At 34.5% G+C, this 21,121-nt stretch overlaps 1 protein-coding gene, 1 long non-coding RNA gene and 1 other non-coding gene across 4 annotated transcripts in view; 1 reads left to right on the top strand and 2 right to left on the bottom strand.

Moving 5' to 3' along the window:
* The window catches only part of LOC141393646 (uncharacterized), a 194,925-nt gene that overhangs the window by 90,882 nt on the left and 82,922 nt on the right, over nucleotides 1–21,121 (bottom strand). The window lies entirely within an intron of this gene.
* Nucleotides 1–21,121, top strand: part of LOC141393641 (uncharacterized) — a 64,366-nt gene that overhangs the window by 31,000 nt on the left and 12,245 nt on the right. The gene's annotated exons all lie outside the window — the stretch shown is intronic.
* On the bottom strand, nucleotides 20,422–20,545 carry LOC141396004 (U5 spliceosomal RNA). Its single transcript, XR_012411101.1, has one exon. It is a non-coding gene; the product is annotated as a U5 spliceosomal RNA (small nuclear RNA).

The raw sequence follows: 21,121 nt of genomic DNA, 5'->3' as shown, positions 1-21,121 counted from the left end.
GTATGATTTATCAAATTCAAATAATCATGGTAATCTTCTCCTTCTTCTACAAACCTAAACACATTAGGACAATGTCTCAGAACCATCAAATCCAAGTTTAATAGTTTCTTTGTAAGATCTGCCTTAATCCTTTTGCCCTGCTTACTTTCATTGGCCTTTTTATATAAACAATAAAAGTTAATAACAAAATATAGACATATTTGTTTAACACCACAAAAACTGAACTATAAGCCATTGAATGTCATCGCAAGTATCCCTTTCACATGGTCGACCGGTCGACCACCCACAACAAAATACTCCTCCAACTCTCTTCTCCCATACATTTCTGTTGTTTACACAATAAATTTTAATCAAGTTGCTGCTGTTCTAAGAAGTGAGCGCAGTTGTTTTTGTTGTGGTTAATGCGGTTTGAGTTTGTCCTCAATTGTTGTTATTGTCGTTGCTTGAACCCATTGGGTTTTCCTGGTCTAGCATTATATACCTGGCCAATAAAGGACGAAAAGCTATAGTGCTTTACTTGAATTTGTATCTGAATTAATTAAAATGTTTAATTAATAATAAATCATTCATTCGTGTGTGTGTGTTCGTTTTGTTTGGTTCGGTTGCCGTCCACCCTTTTTTTATACACCCACAATACCATTCATTAATGAATGAATGATGCACCACTACCAGCTGAAATAAAACCACCGGCAAGCAGGTCAGGTCATTCGATGGCGGAAGTAAGGTTGGAAGCTAGAGTTAACCTTGGCGATTGGACTACATACTAGCACCAACCCAGCAGCATTACCACCACCACCCACAACAACCATTCATTGCCCTCAACTCGGCAGCATGTGTCATTTACACACATACAGTGAGTCACAGTCAAAAGCATCCACTTCAGTTTCTGACATTAAAAATGCGGTTGCTAAGAGTTAATAAATGAAAGTGATTTTATTCTTTCTTATATTTTTACAAAAGCATCTTAACTTAAAATTAATAAAATTATCAATATTCAGGTAAATTCAGATAAAAAAATAAAAATTGTTAAACAACATCGATTTCTACCTCACAGTGAAAAGCATCCATACTAAAAATGTTATTAAACAAAAAGGATTTCTTGGGTGTTTGGTACTTGGTATAATATCCTTTGTTATCCTTAACAGCTTTGAACATTTTTGGCAAAGATTTAACTAAATTTTCGGTGCAAGAAATCTGACCATTCTTCTTGAAAGACATTTTTTAGGGTTCCTATACTTGAGATGTTATGACTGTGACTCACTGTACTTGTGTACATGGTGTTTTTTTTTTTTTTTTGTTCAATGCCACACGAATATGAATGGGAGTGTTGTTTACTGGTCGGTCAATCCTGCCACGACTACCGACCAACCTCCTCCTTCACTGTCAAAAATTGTGGGAAAATAACCAAAACTTTTTGAAAAAAATTATGAAAAATTGATTTATGTTTTTATTGGATAATAATACCAAACGCTGGACGCTGGCACATTGCGGAAGGCAGTTAAAATCAATTCGGTGTTGGGGAATGAAGAGTAGAAATACTTTGCATACCATTAAGGTTATATGGCAGGAATGGTTCTTAAACCAATGTTCATAGTAAAATCAATGATTATGAATATGCAATCGAAATCAAAAGTAAACTTTTGGATACGGAGACTAACCATTTTTTAAAACACCTATTCTAGACTAATTTTTGTAGTACATATGAACTTTTTGACCATGATTCAATTACCGGGTGACCCGGTAAGGCCAGGTTGATGTATCCTCTTGCTAACAAAATATATTATTTCTACATTTGAAAAGACTAATCCACATGTCACTTTACAGCTTTAATTTTCCCTGCAGTTTAGCATCATATTTATTAATTAACAATGAAATATCGGACAAAAATGCTTGATCTCGTATAAACTCTTCATTTTCCAACCATAAATGGACCTCTATGCTCTCTCAACACCTTCATGTATCTTCTTAAAAAGTGGGTTCAGACTTTCGGCTCGACATAACCATCTAACAGCTGTGAACATTTTTAGGTCGCAATGTGACAAATCTTTATTCTTTAAAAATTTCACAAGTTGAGAGGTGTTTGAAGTTCAAGTTGGTCCATTCCTACGTCATTTATGTTTTTTTCTTATTAGTTCATATGCAATATGTCGGCTTTGAGTTATGCGGAACTCTTACAAGAGTCGTTCCGCACCTTAACATAGCAAGTTTGGTTATTAGGGCCTTACATATTCTCTTGCGAAAAAATTCATAGCTAACGGCAGTGCGGTTTTGTTATTTTTTTCCTTTAATCATTCCACTTGGGAACATGGGGCATTCACAAGGGAATTCCCCTACTCTATTGTTACATAATTGTAACTACATACTTCCCATAGACATAGACATGTCGCACCTGTTCAACAAAAGGGTAGTAACTCAAAATTTGGAAATTTTCACTTTTTAATAAAAAACGTTAGATAATGATCAACTCCATCCACTGTAAAAATGTTACATTGGTTTGTCTACTCTTTCGTCAAAAAAATACCGTTATTTCACTCTTCGTGTCCTCAGAGTTACTAGTTAAGTATGAACAGGTTTTTGTCTCTACTGAAAAGTAAGAAATTTTGAGTTGCTTCCCTTTTGTTGATTAGGTGCGATGTGTTTCTCGGCCATAGACACGTGTTTCTCGGCCGATCTGGTCGTTCTAGGGATAGGTAAGTCGACTCTCGACGACCTTGGAGTAAAAAGTCTAAAAGTCATGGTCGAATTTTGGCTGGAGGGAAAATCGTATCGATTATCTTGTGATCGATTTTCGAGTTTGCCCATTGATTGCTGACTTGGCGGTTTTACATTTTCGAAAGAAAATTCGAAAATCGACGAATAATCGATTTTCTGCGATTATGAAAAAGTCGAAAGTCGAGTTTTATGACAAGTGAAATAATCTGTGTTCGTTTACTCACAATTTGTACAAATTGTTACTGGATGCTGTCCGTTTACAAGAAGTTACTGGACTTGTACAAATTATTGAGTAAACGAACACACCTATAATCGCCAGACCGAAAAATCGCATTTTTAGTTTTAGACCAAAATCGAAAAGTCGAAAAATCGATTATTGCTTTCCATTACCTATCCCTAGGTCGTCCGGTGCGTTCATTGTTCCATTCTAAATCAATTCTGGAGATGCTGTCGGGACTTTTTTGAAGTATGTGGCCTATCCACTTCCATTATCTTTTTGTGATCTGGCGTTTTATGGGTTCCTCATTAGTTGTATTCCATAGTTATAAATTATAAGTTTTATTTGGCTAAGATGACGTAAATTCTTCTCAAGCATTTAGTAACCCTCTTAGCGCCGAGAATTTTATTTGCGCAAAACTTAAAATTTTATATGGAAATGATATTTTTGGGACTTTTTAAGACAAGGTTCGCAGTCATATCACAAGATAGATTTTGCACATGCGTTGAATATGTGCAGTTTTGCTTGGAGCGAGAGATGTTGTGACCTCCATGTTTTGTTAAGACGACCTATGGCAGATCTAGCTTTATGACATATTCTTCTACTCACCCGTCAATATCCATGAAACATTTTGAGTAGCAAAACCATCCTATAGACTACTCTCCTATTACCCGCAGGTCCACTTGTAGTAGTTCAGGTGGTTCCTTTTCAATTTCCCTGTCGTACTTTTTTCAACTAGTTGACAAAAATGGTTGATAATAACTTTGCCCCTTTACTTTAAAGTTTCTTCAAGTTTTACCATTTTTATCTCGGAAAGCGTTCCTGGAAGCAAAATTTAAGAGACAGCTCGCCAAAATGGCTTTCCCTTTTAATACTTTCTGCTCGACAAATTTCGTGGTGTAAAAAGTGGAAAATCTGTCAAACTGGAGATTTGACATTTATTTGACAATTAAGGAAAAAGAAAAAAGGAAAACAAAGAGCACTTTCAAAGCAAAAGAAAATAAAATAAATACAGTCGAAATCACTTATAACGTCGGCCAAGGGACCGGCGGAATTTGTCGCTATAACCGATATGTCGTTATAAGCGATAGGGCTATAAAGGGCCCCAGAGATTTGGGACTTTTGGATATCGTCGTTATAACCGATATGACGTTATAAACGACGAGGTTATAAGCGATTTCGACTGTATAAATGTTGTTTTTTGATTACTGTTGACCTGTTGAATAGAAATTTCGGTTTTGTGTGTGTGAGAAAGTAAGTCCGTAGTTACACGTACACATTTTTCGGAAAAGTAAAATGCATTTTTTAATATTTTTATAAAATAAAAGCAATTGTTTATTCGCCTTTACATTTCTGTGAACTACTTGTACAAAATGTCATGAAAAGCATTAACATTTCCGCCATTTTCATCTCCAAATTAATGGTGTTGACAACTTAATGATAATATCGATAGCAATCGATATTTCAAAATATTATCTCGAAAATATATAATGTTGGGAATATCGACGCTTTGCCAGCTCTACTGGGTACACATTGTCAGTTCTGAATGGCAGCTTTGTTGTTGCTTGCTAGTGTGGCCGTTCATTTTTATCATTCATCATGCAACCGCAAAATGTTTTGTCGTTGCTGGATTGTTGGACAGTTATCGATACTTGAGAAATATCGTCATTCAAAACTGACAATGTGTACTAGAGCTGGTAAACAATCGATTGCACTATCGATAATATCGATTATTTTTTAGAAATTTAATATCGATAGATAATTTTGCCTATCGATATTATCGTAACAAAAACCCCCAGCATAAAATTTATTAAAATGAATAAAAATTTCGCTGTTTTTCGGTTTTGTGTGTGTAAGAAAGTAAGCCCGTAGTCACACGTACACATTTTTCGGACAAGTAAAATGTATTTTTTTTTTTAATATTTTTAAAAAATAAAAGGAATTGTTTGTTCTCCTTTACATTTCTGTGAACTACTTGTGCAAAATGTCAAGACATTTCCGCCATTTTCATCTCCAAATTAATGGTGTTGACAACTTAATGATAATATCGATAGGAATCGATATTTTTATTTCGATATAATAGAAAATATCTAATGTTGGGAATATCGATGGTTTGCCAGCTCTAATGTGTACTGCTCTTTACATGTGAAAAAAACGTAGTCGACTATTGACTGGGCGAAAACCGGATAATCGATTATTCTTAATCGACTTTCGAAAGACGCAGTCGACTATTAGTCGTAGTTGACTATTGGAGAAAAGAGAACGGTACTTTTAAACTGCGTTTGCCGGTGTAACCTTCTTTATGAGGATTATTTAACGTTTACGCTATGGAATTGACATTTGAAACCCAAACCCACTGGGTTAATCCGGCTAAGTGCAAACCGGGTACGTGTATATGTGTCCATTAACTCAGAATTGCACTGTGCTACAACCAAAAAATGTCAAGGAAAGCTGAGTAGATTACTAAAGTAGAACTAAAAATTTGAGACACGTGTATCGACGTTTTTAAATTTACATCGGAACGTAACCAAAGTAGGAGGTGCGAGTTCCGCCCATTTCTATTTTTTTTTTTTTCGAAATATTCCTTAACTCGAATATTTCGAAAAAAAATATCTTGGAATCCTTGCATTTTAGGTATCTGGTGTCTTTGACAACATTACAGAGGAGGACGTGGGGAATATTTTTGTTAAAAATTTCAAAAGGGCCCCTTTTCCAAAAATCTTCCAAAAACTCCTTTAAAATGTGATTATATCCAAACATTATACAAAATTGTTCGCCATAAAATTTTTCTATAGGTCTCAAAATATACCAAATCTGTAAATCTTATCTAATCGCCAGGAATCTTTAAAAATTAAAAACACGTTTTAGGCATAAAGTCGAACTTCATCTGAGTTTCTTCACATTTGTCCCACAAAACATAATTTTGGAGATATAACGTCAAAGACAAAAATAACAAGTAAAAAAGTATCAGTCGGCTTTGCCGACAGAGATATACCCTCAGCCTGTGCAAATTGAAACACTTTTTTCACAAAAAACTTATGTATTTAGGGGGTCGTATGAACCGACAAAAATGTTGATTAGGATTAAAGTTCAAAAATTTTGGGGAGAAGGTACTTAAAGGAATGAACCGACATAGACCATGGGGGTGCCATAGGGGGTTTTTACACCCTTCGGGCTGTTTTCTCAAGAGGTATGCACTTGCCCCTGAAACAACTTTTACCATCGTAATTGAGGCAGCGAATGTAAGTTGCTTCAACAAAAATCAAAGTGATTCAATAGCAGGTCTTAAAGTGAACTTATCCAAAATTTTGTGTGGGAGGTACGGGATGGAGTGGACAAATATAGTCCATATTCGAACCTGATCTACACGCAGAGAAAAAATATTGTTGGAACAATCATATTCTAAGAACAAAATAGTGTATTTTAAAATTCTTAAAATATGTATTGTTGGCGCAACAATATATTTTGTGTCATCATGTTCCCTAATAAAAAATATATGGTTGAAACAACAATATAAATTTTCAGATTTTTAAAATACACTATTTTGTTCTTAGAATATGATTGTTCCAACAATATCTCTTCTCTGTGTGTATATCTGGTAGATATTATGAGAATGTGTAAAGTATGGACCAAATCGGTCACTCCCATCAAGAGTTATCGTGTGCACAATTTTTCCGAATATTTTTGAACTTTTGTGGGGTAGGTATCGGAGGGATTGGGCCGATATAATCCATCTTTGAACTTGAACTAAGTTTGGACAAAATATTACGAAAGCCAATTTTGGACCGAATCGGCAGATCCGTTCGAGAGTTATTTTGCGCTCCAACAACTACACACGGTGTTATAGGGTTTTTTGTAACTTTCAGGCTATTTTCTCAGGAAGTATGGACTTACCCCTAATGAAACTTACAGCGTCGTATAGAGGGCAGCGAATACAACTTGCGTAAACAAAAATCAAAGCGATTCCAGACCAGGTCCTAAACTGAACTTTTCCGAAATTTTGTGTAAGAGGTACCCGAAGAAGTGGACCGATTGAGTCCATATTGGAACCTCATCTAAGTCTGGTAGAACTTTCACGATGTACAAAATGTGGACCAAATCGGTTACTCCCTTCAAGAGTTATCGTGGGCACAAATTTTCCGAACATTTTCGAACTTTTGTGGGGGAGGTACCGCAAGGAGTGGACCGATATAACCCATCTTCGAACTTAAACTAAGTTTGGGCAAAATATTACGAAAGCCAAATTTTGAACCGAATCGGTTGCTCCGTTCGAGAGTTATCGTGCGCACCAGCCAGACAGACAGATGGACGGACATGGCTAAATCAACTCCAAATTGTCTGAAACACATTTCGTCCAAATATACTTGGGGTCTAAAATCATTATTTCGATAAGGCACATTTTACCCGTATGAAAGTGTTTATACCCTCGTTAGCATAAATGCTGAGGGTATAATTAATAAAAATTTAAATAAAAAATAAAAACAGTGAAAGCAGCCATGTTTGTTTTTTTGACGTTGTTGCCAGATCTACTATTTTCCCGTTCCTTTACTTTAGTGCAAAACTTGTTATGTGTGAGCAATTTTGTCAGTTCTCTCTTTTGCTACTTTTACTATTAAAAAAGTAAAGAAACAAAGCTAATAAATCGGTTATATAAACTGGTTGATAAGTCATCTAAAAATTTGTTGATCAAATTAATCAAAGGAATTTGTTTAACTTCGATTAAGGAACAGAAGATATATCGACACCTCCAAATAATAGTATGCTAAGTCTAAAAAGTGAGTTTTGCAGGAGAAGCTCTCAAAGTGTGGAACTTTTTTTGAACTTCAGTACTATGCTAAGTCAATATTTGTTTATAACTTCTGTTCGGATTGACCGATCATTACCAAAATTTGACAGAGTTTAAGTTAAAGGACGTTCGACACCTCCAAATAATAGTTTGCTAATTCTGAACAGTGAGTTTTGCAGGACAAGCTCTAAAAGTTTGGAAATTTCTTTGACCTTCAGTACTATGCTAAGTAAATATTTGTTAATAACTTCTGTTCGGATTGTCCGATTATTACCAAAATTTGACAGAATTTAAGTTAAAGGACGTTAAATATAAAAATGTAAAGAACTTGAAAACATGCTAAGTCGACTTAGCATACTATTGTTTGGAGGCGTCGATATGACGCTCTCTATTGGCAACAAGATTTATCAAGAAAGACCGACGGCCAGCGTGACCGCTGAAAATTTTGAAAAAGTATCACAAAAAGTATCATTTCTGGAAAAAAGTGGCACAAGTTTTTTGAAAAAGTAGCACAAAAAGTGGCACAGTTTTTTTTACTATTGTTAAGGGGTTATAGACACTTATTAAGCACCAAAAAATCATTATTCAAGATTTTTTATAAAAGAAATCTAAATATTGCATATTTTCTGACAAATGCCAGCCTACGAAACATTGTTTTTACTAAAGCTGTTTGCGATTCCCACCGTAGTTCGAAAGCAAATAAACGGATAAGATTATATTTTGTGGGATCAATTTCCTTTCCTTAAGCGAAACGGAAAATGTCGATTTCGTCAAAAAAATTAATAAAAGTCCCTCGCTCGATTTTTTGTTAATAATAATGTTGGTTATAGTACCATAGACTAATTAAGTAGAGACTACGAACGCTCTCATTTTCCATTTTCTACAAGATGTCGCACGAAACGATTTGGGGCTAGTCATCTGACTCAAGCCAGACTGGGGCTAGTCAAATGACTCAACTTCGAAAACAATTTATTTGTTTTTCTACCAATTAGGGTCTCTGTTTGCAAACTTCGCCACTTTAAAATGTTCTTTACATGTGAAATTAACTATGTCAATCTTTTTGATAGGCATATAGTTCGTTAATGTTAATATTTTTAGGAGTTTTCGTTTGAGTGAAACAAGTAGCTGTCACTCAAACCACAAACATGCGTAAACGACATCTATGTCGCCGCAGATAAATAGTGAGAGCCATTCTTTGTCTCTACATTAATTAGTCTATGATAGTACGTTTATATATAACTGGATTTAACAAACCCACTGGGTTTTAAATGTCAATTCCATTACATATACGTCAAACAAATCCTCATAAAGAAGGTTAACCCTGCAAAAGGCTATAATATAAACATGGCCTAATAGTACATTAAGACTATGCTGGATTTAGCAAATCCAAACGATTTAAATTGTTGTTTTCATACAATATATGTATGTCAAAAAATTGGGATAATGGATAATGTATCGTCGTATAAGTGTATAGTCTAAAAGGCGTTTAATGTAAAAATTCCAATAGTCGAACGCACATATGTATATATAACAACACACAATTAGAGACCACCTACGACTCAATGTTATTTAACTAAGAACCCGTCCTGCATCAATGAATGCGATTGGATTTTCGAACTTTTCATACTCTCCGCCAGCGTGACCGTTGTGCCACTAAAGTATCAATTTTGATACTTCTGTGCCACTTTTTTATATTAATACAATGGTGAGCAAAATTGGAAAAGAGAATATTTAAGGGAGAATTATTATTAAATAATAAAATAATTTCTTGTTGTTTCATTACATATTTCAAAATTTTTAAACATTTATGTTGTCTAAAATCGTGCTACAAACGAATTATTAAAGAATAATTACAAAAAATACTTAAACGCCCAAGTGTTGTTGAATTAATTAAATTAAGAGTATTTTACAGCATCCACCAGTGGATGGCCGTGCACACCATTGTATTAATACCAAATGTGCCACTTTTTGATATTTTGTGCCACTTTTTCATACCTTGTGCCACCTTTTTTAAACTACATACATTTTAATGTCGGGAGGCAAGCATCGATGCGATTGTCGCAATCTTATCCAAAATGATAAAGCCCAACGTGCCAGTCATATGATTGTGGCACAATTCTTCCCGTGGGCTTGATCATTTAGGATAAGATTTCGACTATCGCATCGATGCTTGCCTCCCGACATTAAAATGTATGTAGTTTAAAAAAGGTGGCACAAGGTATGAAAAAGTGGCACAAAATATCAAAAAGTGGCACATTTGGTATCAATATAAAAAAGTGGCACAGAAGTATCAATGCTGAAAAAAAGTATCAAAATTGATACTTTAGTGGCACAACGGTCACGCTGCCGACGGCAACGTAAACTGCATATCCCTCTTGGTTTCTAAACTTTAGAAACTTTAGAATCTAAAGCAGGGATGCACAAAGAGAATCTGACACATATTCTCTTAAATGTTTCACACTGCATTTTTGTTGGCTTTTCTTAACTTTTTTATGTTTTAAAACTTTAATTGTTTTCTAAAATAGTAAAAGTTGCATATTGTTTAAAAATATTTATAAAACAATGTGTATATTTATACCCTCAGCCTTTAGGCTAAAGAGGGTATTTACACTTTGATACGAACAAAAATGTGCCTCATCGAAATAATGGTTTTAGACCCCAAGTATGTTTGTACGATATCCGTTTCAGACAATTTTGAGTAGATCTAGCAATGTCCGTCCGTCTGTCTGTCTGGCTGGCTGGTGCGCACGATAACTCTCGAACGGATCAATCGAATCGGTTCAAATTTTGGGTATCGAAATATTTTTTCCAGATTCGATTTAAGTTCGAAGATGGGCCATACAGGTCCACTCCTTCAGGTACCTCCCCCACAAATGTTCAAAAATTGTCGCAAAACTTGTGCGCACGATTTGTCCAAACTTATTTCAAGTTCAAAGATGGATTATATCGGTTCACTCCTTCCGGTACCTCCCCCACAAAAGTTCGAAAATGTTCGGAAAATTTGTGCGAACGATAACTCTTGAAGGAAGTAAACGATTTGGTCCATACTTTGCACATTATGAAATTTCTACCAGACTTAGATAAGGTTCCAATATGGACTCAATCGGAAAACTCCTTCGAGTACCTCCCACACAAAATTTCGGAAAAGTTCAGCTTAGGACCTGCTCTCGAATCGCCTTGGTTTTTGTTGTAACATCTTTTATTCACTGTCCCCTATACGAAGGTACAAGTTTCCTCAGGGGCAAGTCCATACTTCCTGAAAAAATAGCCTGAAAGTTGAAAAACAAACCCTATGACACCATGTTTATGGGTGGAAGCGCACGATAATTCTCGAGCGGAAATGCCGATTCCGGCCAAAAGTTGGCCTTCGTAATATTGTTTCCAAACTTAGTTTAAGTTCGTAGATAAGCCATATCGGTCCACTCCTTCAGGTACCTACCCCACAAAAGTTAAAAAATATTCGGAAAAATTGTGCGCACGATAACCCTTGATGGGAGTGACCGATTTGGTCCATACCTCATAATATCTACCAGATATAGATCAGGTTCGAACATGGACTATATTTGTCCACTCCATCCCGTACCTCCCACACAAAATTTTGGATAAGTTCACTTTAAGACCTGCTATTGAATCACTTTGATTTTTGTTGAAGCAACTTACATTCGCGGCCTCAATTACGATGGTAAAAGTTGTTTCAGGGGCAAGTCCATACTTCTTTAGAAAACAGCCCGAAGGGTGTAAAAATCCCCTATGGCACCCCCATGGTCTATGTGGGTCCATTCCTTTAAGTACCTTTTCCGCAAAATTTTTCAACTTTAATCTTAATTAACATTTTTGTCGGTTCATACGACCAAAATTTTGAAACCCCCTAAATACATAATTTTTTTGTGAAAAACGTGTTTCAATTTGCACAGGCTGAGGGTATATCTCTGTCGGCAAAGCCGACTGATACTTTTTTACTTGTTTTCCTTTACATTTCCATGAACTACTTTTGCATAATTTCAAGAAAATCATTGACATTTCCGCCATTTTCATCTCCAAATTAATGGCGATGACAACTTAGCGATAATATCGATAGCAATCGATATTTTAAAACATTATACACGGTCCAACAAAACTGACAGTCAACGTACTTTTACGGCAATTGTCTGGCAAACTTTTTGTTAGCTAAAAATAATTGAAATACAACATCCCAGCAAAATAAATTGGAAGTAGTGCAATGTGGACTAGTTCTGTCACGGCATGTTTTGATGCAGTTCAATTGAAGTCCTGAAAAAGGCACTCCAGTCCTCACATTTTAACCGCATTTGGAAGCAATCCAAAGAATCACATCCACTTTTCACATTTTAACAACATCCGGATGCAGTTCAGCGGAGTCGTGAAAAAGGCACTCCAATTCCTCACAATTTAACAGCATCAGGAAGCAGTCCAAACGGAGTCGTGAAATAGGCACTCCGTTCGCTACATATTATTAGCAGTTGTTAGAGATCCCTACATGTACATAAATCAGTTTGTACATCTCTACAGGCAGCGGCATACATTTTCCAATAAGAGATAAGCGTGTTAACATTTTCAAACTAAATAATATTTAATTTGTGAAAATTTTTCCGGTAACTCACGAGAAGAAAATTTCCGAATGGAGTGCTGTTGGAATACATGTCGATATCTTAACTGGTGATGGGAAGGCAACCCATTTAGCAAATAAAGTAAAAACAGTTCAGCTTGGAACAAATGGAGAGCGGAGGAAACACGCATGTTTGCGATTGAATTCAATGGAGAATTTTCATAATTTGTGTTAATGTAATAAAGTTCTTAATATTTTTGTTTTACACAAATAATGCATTTCATTTGTTCTGGCATATTTTGTAATTGCTTGCACAATTTCCGCAGAATGCCTGTATCAAAATACGTGCTTTGGACTGCCTCCTATTCTACCCCAAAGGGTTAGTTAAAATGCAATGCCAAAGGGTCAGTTAAAATGCAGTGCCAGAGGGTCAGTTAAAATGCAGTGCCAAAGGGTCAGTTAAAATGCAGTGCAATGGAGTGCCTCTTTCCGTAGTCACGCTCTTGTAAAAATCATGAGTGAAAATGCATAATTTGATGCACTTCCAGATCACTTGTACATATCATTTAACTGCCTCTTTGGAGGCAAACTTTTTACTGGGATTTAAGGTATAATTTAGTGATTAGGAAAGAAATTATTCAGCTAGACTTTGATATTAACGAAATAGACCTTTATGACTGTCAGTTTTGTTGGACCGTGTGTACTATGCTTAATGTTGGGAATATCGATGGTTTGTCAGCTCTACAACTTATCAAACCACAATTGTCAATTATTTTTAGCTCGAAATCGTAAAAATATGTTGAATAAATACTTCAAAGTCCAATTGTTAAAATAACTTCAATAAAAAATAAGTTAATCCTTTTATATTTGGCCTAGTTTGAAGTGCCCGCGTTTGTGGCATGCCGACAATTAGGTTATAGTTACCGACATTAGACAATAACTAATTTATTTAAGCATCATATTTAAATTTGCTTACTTTTTATGCAAAATTAATTGGAATGTCAACAAAAAATGCAAGAAAAAAATTATTGAACTTTCAAATAATTAAGTTTATGTTATAAACTCCTAAAAAAGAAATTTAAACTTAATTCCAAATGTTAACAAAATCTTAAAATTATTTAATTTTTAAAAACAATATGGATTAAAATAAGAATTATTTGTGTTAAAGTGAGTTTTTTGTTGTTTTAAATGAAAGAAACGACCAATTTATAACATTTTTTACTAAAATACGATATGCCGACAACTGGAACATGCCATGCCGACAATTGGGAAATGGTGCCGACTACTAGCACAAAAGCACTATTTCACTAAATTCGCATTTTTCTCAACTTTTATAACAAATAATTCATTTTTTTTTCATCGAATAGTAAAAAAAACGAAGAAAATAAGCTTTAGTTCATAGCAATTGGAAAAATTTACTCGGAATGGTGAATGATTGACGTTGGGCAAATCCTTAAAGTGCCGACTATTGGTGCACTTACCCTATATGAATTTGAAGATCGGACTCAGTTCCAGTAGTTCTTTTCAATGAATAGTATAATAAAAATCACTGAACACAACATAAACCGTTTTCTACTTTTCTGTCGGAATAAAAAGTATATTGGATTTATCCGATAAATTTCACTTTATAAAAAATCAACCAAATGTGGTCACCATATAAAATAAACTTCACTGCTGGAGTAATAACCAATAACAGCGGTAACATGTTTATTTGGAATTTTGATGAAAAGGAGCTTTATGAAATTTGTGGCCTTAGTTTTCCCCCTTTTTTGAGTTCCCCCACAATAAAAGTATGCAATGGTGATCTTATATCTGAATGGAAAATATTAGTAATGGAGCATGACAGTTTATCCACTGATGGTTTCGACATTCTAGTACAATTGATTTCCTCGAACAGCACCAATGCCCATTTCGACGTTACGCTAGACGTACATGGTTACAATCTTACCAAACCTATACTAGTGGAAGAAGAAAAAAAAAGCATTTTATTCTTTGAAGTATTGAAAAATAGATTATGTCGGCCTACACCTAAAATTATCTTCAATATGGCAAACTGCGAAAATATCGAAAATATGAATAAAGAAATGGAGGGAAAAAACAACGTAGACTCTAATCTGGCGATGGATTTTGCCAGTATTTTAGTTAGCAAGCAATTTAGCGATATAACACTGGTTGCATCATGTGGAACTGAGATCAAGGCCCACAAACTTATATTAAGTGCACGTAGCAAAACTTTTGCTGCCATGTTTCTCAAAAAGCTACTCCCTGATCGTATAACACTTCCGGACATGACGGCCGATGTAATAAAAGAAATGTTAAACTTTATTTACACTGGTGAGAATAAAATACCCAAACATATGGCTGTTGATCTACTCTCGGCTGCTAAAAAATATGTCATTCCGAACTTGGAAACAACTTGTGAAAACATTCTAACAAAAACAGTGAATGCGGCTTCAGTTATTGAACTACTTCTACTTGCCCAAAAAACTAGAAATATTCGCCTTAAAACCAATGCTGTTACGTTTATAATAGAAAATATTAAAGCTGTCAAGAAAACAGAAGCTTGGAAAAATCTTAAAGATGAAAATCATGACTTATATGTGGAACTTTTGGAAAAGTATTCAGATAGGTTGTAATTTAAAATCCAAATCGTATCTGTATATCCAATTTAAAGGGGAGTACATACTATCATTCACAACTGACAGTCAACGTACTTTTAGGACAATTTTACGGAAAATAACAACTTTTATTTAGCTAAAAACTGTTGAATGTTAAATTTCAAAAGAAATTTATAAGTTAGGCTTTGATATTCACGAAATAGTCTTCGATGACTGTCAGTTTTGCTTGTCAATGTGTACTATACTTAAAATTAGATAACAAACTGTTTTTTTTTTTTGTTTAATATGTACCCTTTTTTAATAAAAATGTACTAATTTGTTGAATTGTCTATTAAACTATTTGGTTTAAATTCGAGTAGGAATCAGAGAATATATGTATTTAGGCCGTGGAACAGGTAGAGGAATTATTCCAGCTGATGGTAATATGAGATGTCAAAACAAATTGTTGTAATTGTGAAATCTAAACTAACCTATTGTTCAGAGTGGTCGAAATAAATTCGCTATCAATTTAAGTGCCAAGGTGAATTGAATTTCTTTGCAAATTTTGACGCATGTTACCACAAAATTTGCGTTGTTGTAGCAATTCGCGAATATACTACCTTATTCAATATTCCTTGGAATCTATTTTGGAATGTTTCCCCCCCAGTCATCAACAAGATTTACCAAGAAAGTCCGACGGCAACGTAATAAACTGCATACTCCTTTTTTTTTGCAATCTTTAATTATTACCTACTAGAATCACTAATTATGAAATATTTTCGCCGAATCGACAAAAATATTCCCTTTTTGGACATAATGGGGGAAACAGAAATTCCGCACGGAATTTTTATACGTGATTGCGTATATAAATCATATTTTGTTTCAACTTTTAAGTACTAATAACCTAAAAATAATAGGTTTGTCTGGTTAGCCTTAAACTTGTTAAATTTGTACCAATTGTTGCAGGAAGTCGTCTGTTAACACAAAAGTCCACGCAAAAGAGAGCGATTCGAGAGAGACATTTTGACAGTTATTTTACTGAGATTTTGCAAATTCTTGCTGGACAAATTTCTTATAGCAAGCACTTGCAACTCTTATTCTTCCCGCAAACAATAAATCAGCTGTTTTCAAATTATTCGGTGATTTATACCCTAGGCAGACGGCAACGTTAATTTGCATTAAGATGTGTATTTAATGTTACCCTGACAGACGGCAGTTTCTGCATTTATGAATCAGCTGATTGTTGGTTAACATGTATTGTTTGCACTGCAAATTTTTGTTGTAAATGCAGTTTAAATACAGTTCCATTTTGTGCATTAAGAATGTGGATAATGCACGAATTAATTTGAATGAAGGGAGCTAATGCAAATTAACGCTGCCGTCTGTCTAGGGCAGGGACGAGCTTCTTTGCTTAGATCGTATAGTGATAGAGCTGGCAAACCATCGATATTCCCAACATTAGATATTTTCGATATAATGTTTTAAAATATCGATTGCTATCGATATTATCGTTAAGTTGTCATCGCCATTAATTTGGAGCTGAAAATGGTGGAAATGTCAATGCTTTTCTTGGAATTTTGTTATTTTATAAAAAATGTAAAAAAATACATTTTATTTTACCGAAAAATGTGTACGTGTGACTACGGACTTACTTTCTTACACACACATAACCGAAAAGCAGCGAAATTTCTATTTATATCAATGGATTTCAGGTTAGGCGTTTTTATTCCGATAATATCGATAGGGAAAACTATCTATCGATATTGAATTTTTAAATAACAATCGATATTATCGATAGTGCCATCGATTTTTTGCCATCTCTAATAGTGAGGGCGCCCACTGAGTTGTTTTTGCATTTGCTTCTCTCTCTCACGTACAGTGTAAATGAATATAAACAAACAAAAGCATAATGTGGTTTTTGCTTTTTTCACTCATACGTTCATACACGTCTTCGCTTTGGTTGTATTTCTGTGGTCATCGCTGGTCTAGGGCATTATGTTTGTTCAAATTTAAAACAATTTTATTGTGGAAATAAGCACGTCACTTGTTTTGTTTCTTTTTGGAGAACCAAGTTGTTAAGCTGGGTACACATTGTCAGTTTTGAATGTCGATATTTCGCAATTATCGATAACTGTCAAACCGTCCAGCACCAACAAAACATCAACAAAAACGGCCACACTAGCAAGCAACAACAAAGCTGTCATTCAAAACTGACAATGTGTACCCAGCTTAAAATGGAAAATGTATTTTTTCGGATAATTTTTGTATTATTTTTAATAAAATACAAAATTTTTGCTTGTTTGGTCCCTTAAATGGCGTACTAATTGTTTTTTTTTTTTTGTATAAATCAGCTGATTACTTGCAGGTTTTTGCAGGGAAGGTTTCTGTTAATTTTTTACATTTTTCTTGCAAACGAGAATAAAAACTCCTTACTCTCCGAGAAAGTTCTTGCTGGAAAAGTAACCAGACAGACCTAATATTGAATCACGTTTATTTAATAATTATTCGGAAAATGTTGAGAATTTTCCTTCTAATAAGAAAGCCGCACACCTTTAGCTGTGTCTGGTTACCCTAAAATTTGTATCAATTTGTACCAATTGTTGCTGGAAGTCGTCTGTTAACACAAAAAACCAGCAAAAGAGAGCGATTCGAGAGAGACATTTTGAAAGTTCTTTCACTGAGAGCTTGCAAATTCTTGCTGGACAAATTTCTTCTAGCAAGCACTTGCAAGCTCTTCTTCTTCCTGAAAACAATCAATCAGCCGTTTTTAGTTTTTTGTTGATTTATGTTTGTGAACATTAAAAACAATTTTATTGTGGAAATAACATAGTCTAATTGTATTGTTTTATGGAGAACAAATTTGTAAAGTGGAAAAATACTTTTTTGTTTCATTTTCTTTTTTATTTTTAATAAAGTACAACGTGTTTGCTTCCTTTGTTGGCGGACAAATTGTTCTGTTTTGGCAAGTCAGCTGATTGCTTCCTGGTTTTTGCTGGGAAGGTGTCTGTTTACTTTTTACAATTTCCTAGCAAAAGAGAATAAAAACCCCTTACTCTCTGAGAAAGTTCTTGCTGGACAATTCTTGCTGGGAAAGTAACCAGACAGACTTTTTGTTAGAGCTGACAAATATCGAAAGCACTATCGACATTTTATTTTGTGAGCTAATATCGAAGGTTATTTTTTCTATCGATATTATCGACAGAATTCAGCCATTAGTAGAATTAAAAGAATAACGTAAAAAATCAACAAAAATGAAAATTGTTTAGATCAATTAGAATTGAAAAGTTCTCGGTCATATATGTATTTATCATACCTCACAATGATACTACCAGTAGTGCGATTCTGTAACTCCTTAACGACAGAATTAACGACGAATGTCGGTAGTTAACGATAATTTTCGGTAAGTGCTATTCTGTAACCAGTTTTAACGATTTTTGTCGGTAAATTTTGTCGTTAATTACCGAAAATTATTGTTAAGTTAACAACGCAAAAAAAGTAGTCGTTAAGTCTTAACGACAGTACATTATTGCTGTATTTTGATGATTTCTTTTAACAACGGCGTTTTTATATGAACAGATATGAAGATAATAAAGAGGGCACACAAGGTAAATTCCACCCTATTAAGAAAAATCTTCCAAAGGCATTTACATAAGTGTTAACTGTGTAGAATAACATGCGGCAGCTTCGCCACTGTTGTGCTTTCGAAAGCGCCGATTTTATTGAAGCTGCGTAAAGGTCATCAAAGAGAACTTGTAGATCTTCGATTAACTCATAATCGATGCTGGCGAAGGCGCAACAGTGGCGAAGTTGCCCCATGCTACCCTACGTATGAAGACTGCGCTAACCTTTGTTTTACTTATTAAAGAGGAAAAAGAACTCAAGTGCTTCAAAAGAACTCAAGTGTGGTACTGCTATGTAAGACCTAAAGTTACAGACTAGCACATTCGTTAACTCAACCGAATATTTTCGTTAACTACCGATGTCGGTTCGTTATTAAAAAAAGTTACAGAATCGCACTACAGGCAATGTGTCTTTTGCTTTGTTCATTTTATTTGTTAAATAATAGTGGGTTTATGCTTCAGGGAACAAATGTTTACACTTTTCACTTTAAACTTTAAAATGGTCTGTTCCAGTACTGCAAGAATCTACAACATTTTACTATTACTTTCGATAACATAAAGGAAAAATTGTTATCGTGGTAAAAGTAGTAGCTTCTTGAAGGTTCTGGAGCAGGCATAAAGTTTTACATGTTTTTGTTTGTGGGAACACACATTTTTAGTATGTTAACATATAACCGGATTTAACAAAACCCACTCGAATTCAAATGTCAATATCATAGCGTATACGTAAAATAATACTACGTTTACGAAATCCACTTGATTTTAACTGTCAATTACTTTGCGTATAGTCAAATGAAAACTCATCTGAATGAAATCCATTTCATGTTTAAGCAATGGAATTGACAGTTGAAATCGAATAGATTTCGTAAATGTAAACAAACTATAAATCCTAGTTCCAAATCCACTGGACTTTAGTTGACGTACAGGCTATGGAATTATTGACATTTGAAATCGAGTGAATTTCTTCGTAAATCTAAAACTTGATTTAGACTCTATGATGATTAAGTGAGTTATCTCGATATATTTGAAATGTATGGTATGAAAATAACAACTTAAATCGACTGGATTTGCTAAAACAGGTATAGTATAAACGTAGTTAAATACTCATAAAGAAGGTTAACCCGACAAAAAGGTCTACTAAGTACGGCGTTTTAAATTTAGTAAATCCAGGGGATTTCAAATGTCAATTCCACATTCGTCAAATGAATATTTGCCCATAAATCCACTGGATTTAATTTCACTCACATCTGTACTGAACATTTAAAATCCCAAGTTTTGATTTCAAAGACAGGCGATGGAAAACTAACAATAGTATCGATATTTATCTAAGAAATATAGAAACTATCGAATGGTGCGATTATCTATAGTTTGCCAGCTCTACTATTTGTATCCAACTATGCCTGGTCCGTAGAAATTCCTTTAAAATTCTTCCACGAAAAGTTATGGTATTTCTTACGTAGATTAGCAGCATGAGATTGTAAAAACCTTCATAGGGAGGTAAGTCGACTTTCGATTAATCGATAAGTCGAATTTTTGCAGTTAAAAGTCTAAAAATCGTGGTCGACTTTTGGCTGCAGGGAAAATCGCATAATCGATTATCTGTGATCGATTTTCGAGTTTGCCCATTGATTGCTGACTTGGCGGTTTTACATTTTTGGCGGTTTTACATTTTCAAAAGAAAACTCGAAAATCGACGAATAATCTATCATAATCGATTTTCTGCGGTTATGAAAAAGTCGAAAGTCGAGTTTTATGACAAGCGAAATAATCGCCAGACCGAAAAATCGCATTTTTAGTTTTAGACCAAAATCGAATAATCGATTATTGCTTTCCATTACCTATCCCTAAACCTTCACTTGACAGAAGAGTGAAAAAAGTCTCACTAACTAAAACTAATAAAAATATTTGAAATGTATTTTATTATGGCCCTTCCAGTAAGGAAAGGCCGGTGGAAAAATTCTGTTAAGACTCATTAGAGTGCTCCTCTCCACGGAAATCTTTAGTAAAAGGCGAAAGATTTATTCGACAACTGAAGAGAAGCCAGAGTGATTTGAACAGCGAAAAACTAAAATATAAGTGTAAACAGCAATACAAAGTGAATGAGAAGTATAACATGGTAAACGAAAATACTATTAAAATTGTATGCCGTTGAAATACATAACACACATAAAACTACCACCACCAATCAAGTCATCTGACAAACTCATAGCGTGCTATAACAATAATGCAGAGTTGGCAGTGTGGATTAAACAACCATAAGCGATAGCATGGAGATGGATATGATTATGGTATGTGTGTGAAGATATTTATTTTTTGTTGTGCGGAATGCTGGGCATAATATGTAGGTATGTATGTCTGCTTACATAGGTATGTTAATAGGGAGTATGAATTCATGGAATTCTATATTATAGAATCCATAAATATTTTTTCTTTATCTACAAAATCAGTTGAATTAAAATGAATTAAATATATGCTAGCTAGCATTTTTGCAATCGTATTCTACAAAAATAAAAATAATTCTTCATTTATGAAATCCCACCTCTGCCGGGTCTAGGGTTGCCAAAACGAAATGTCTGCATATATTTTACGGTGTAAATAAATGGCATGTCTGAGTGTGGAATACGC

This window comes from Musca autumnalis, unplaced genomic scaffold (assembly GCF_047663935.1).
Source record: "Musca autumnalis isolate F117 unplaced genomic scaffold, ASM4766393v1 scaffold_2, whole genome shotgun sequence".
In the NCBI taxonomy this organism is placed as follows: domain Eukaryota; kingdom Metazoa; phylum Arthropoda; class Insecta; order Diptera; family Muscidae; genus Musca; species Musca autumnalis.
Note: the sequence above shows the minus strand (reverse complement) of the source record. Positions and strands in the feature narration are given on the sequence as shown.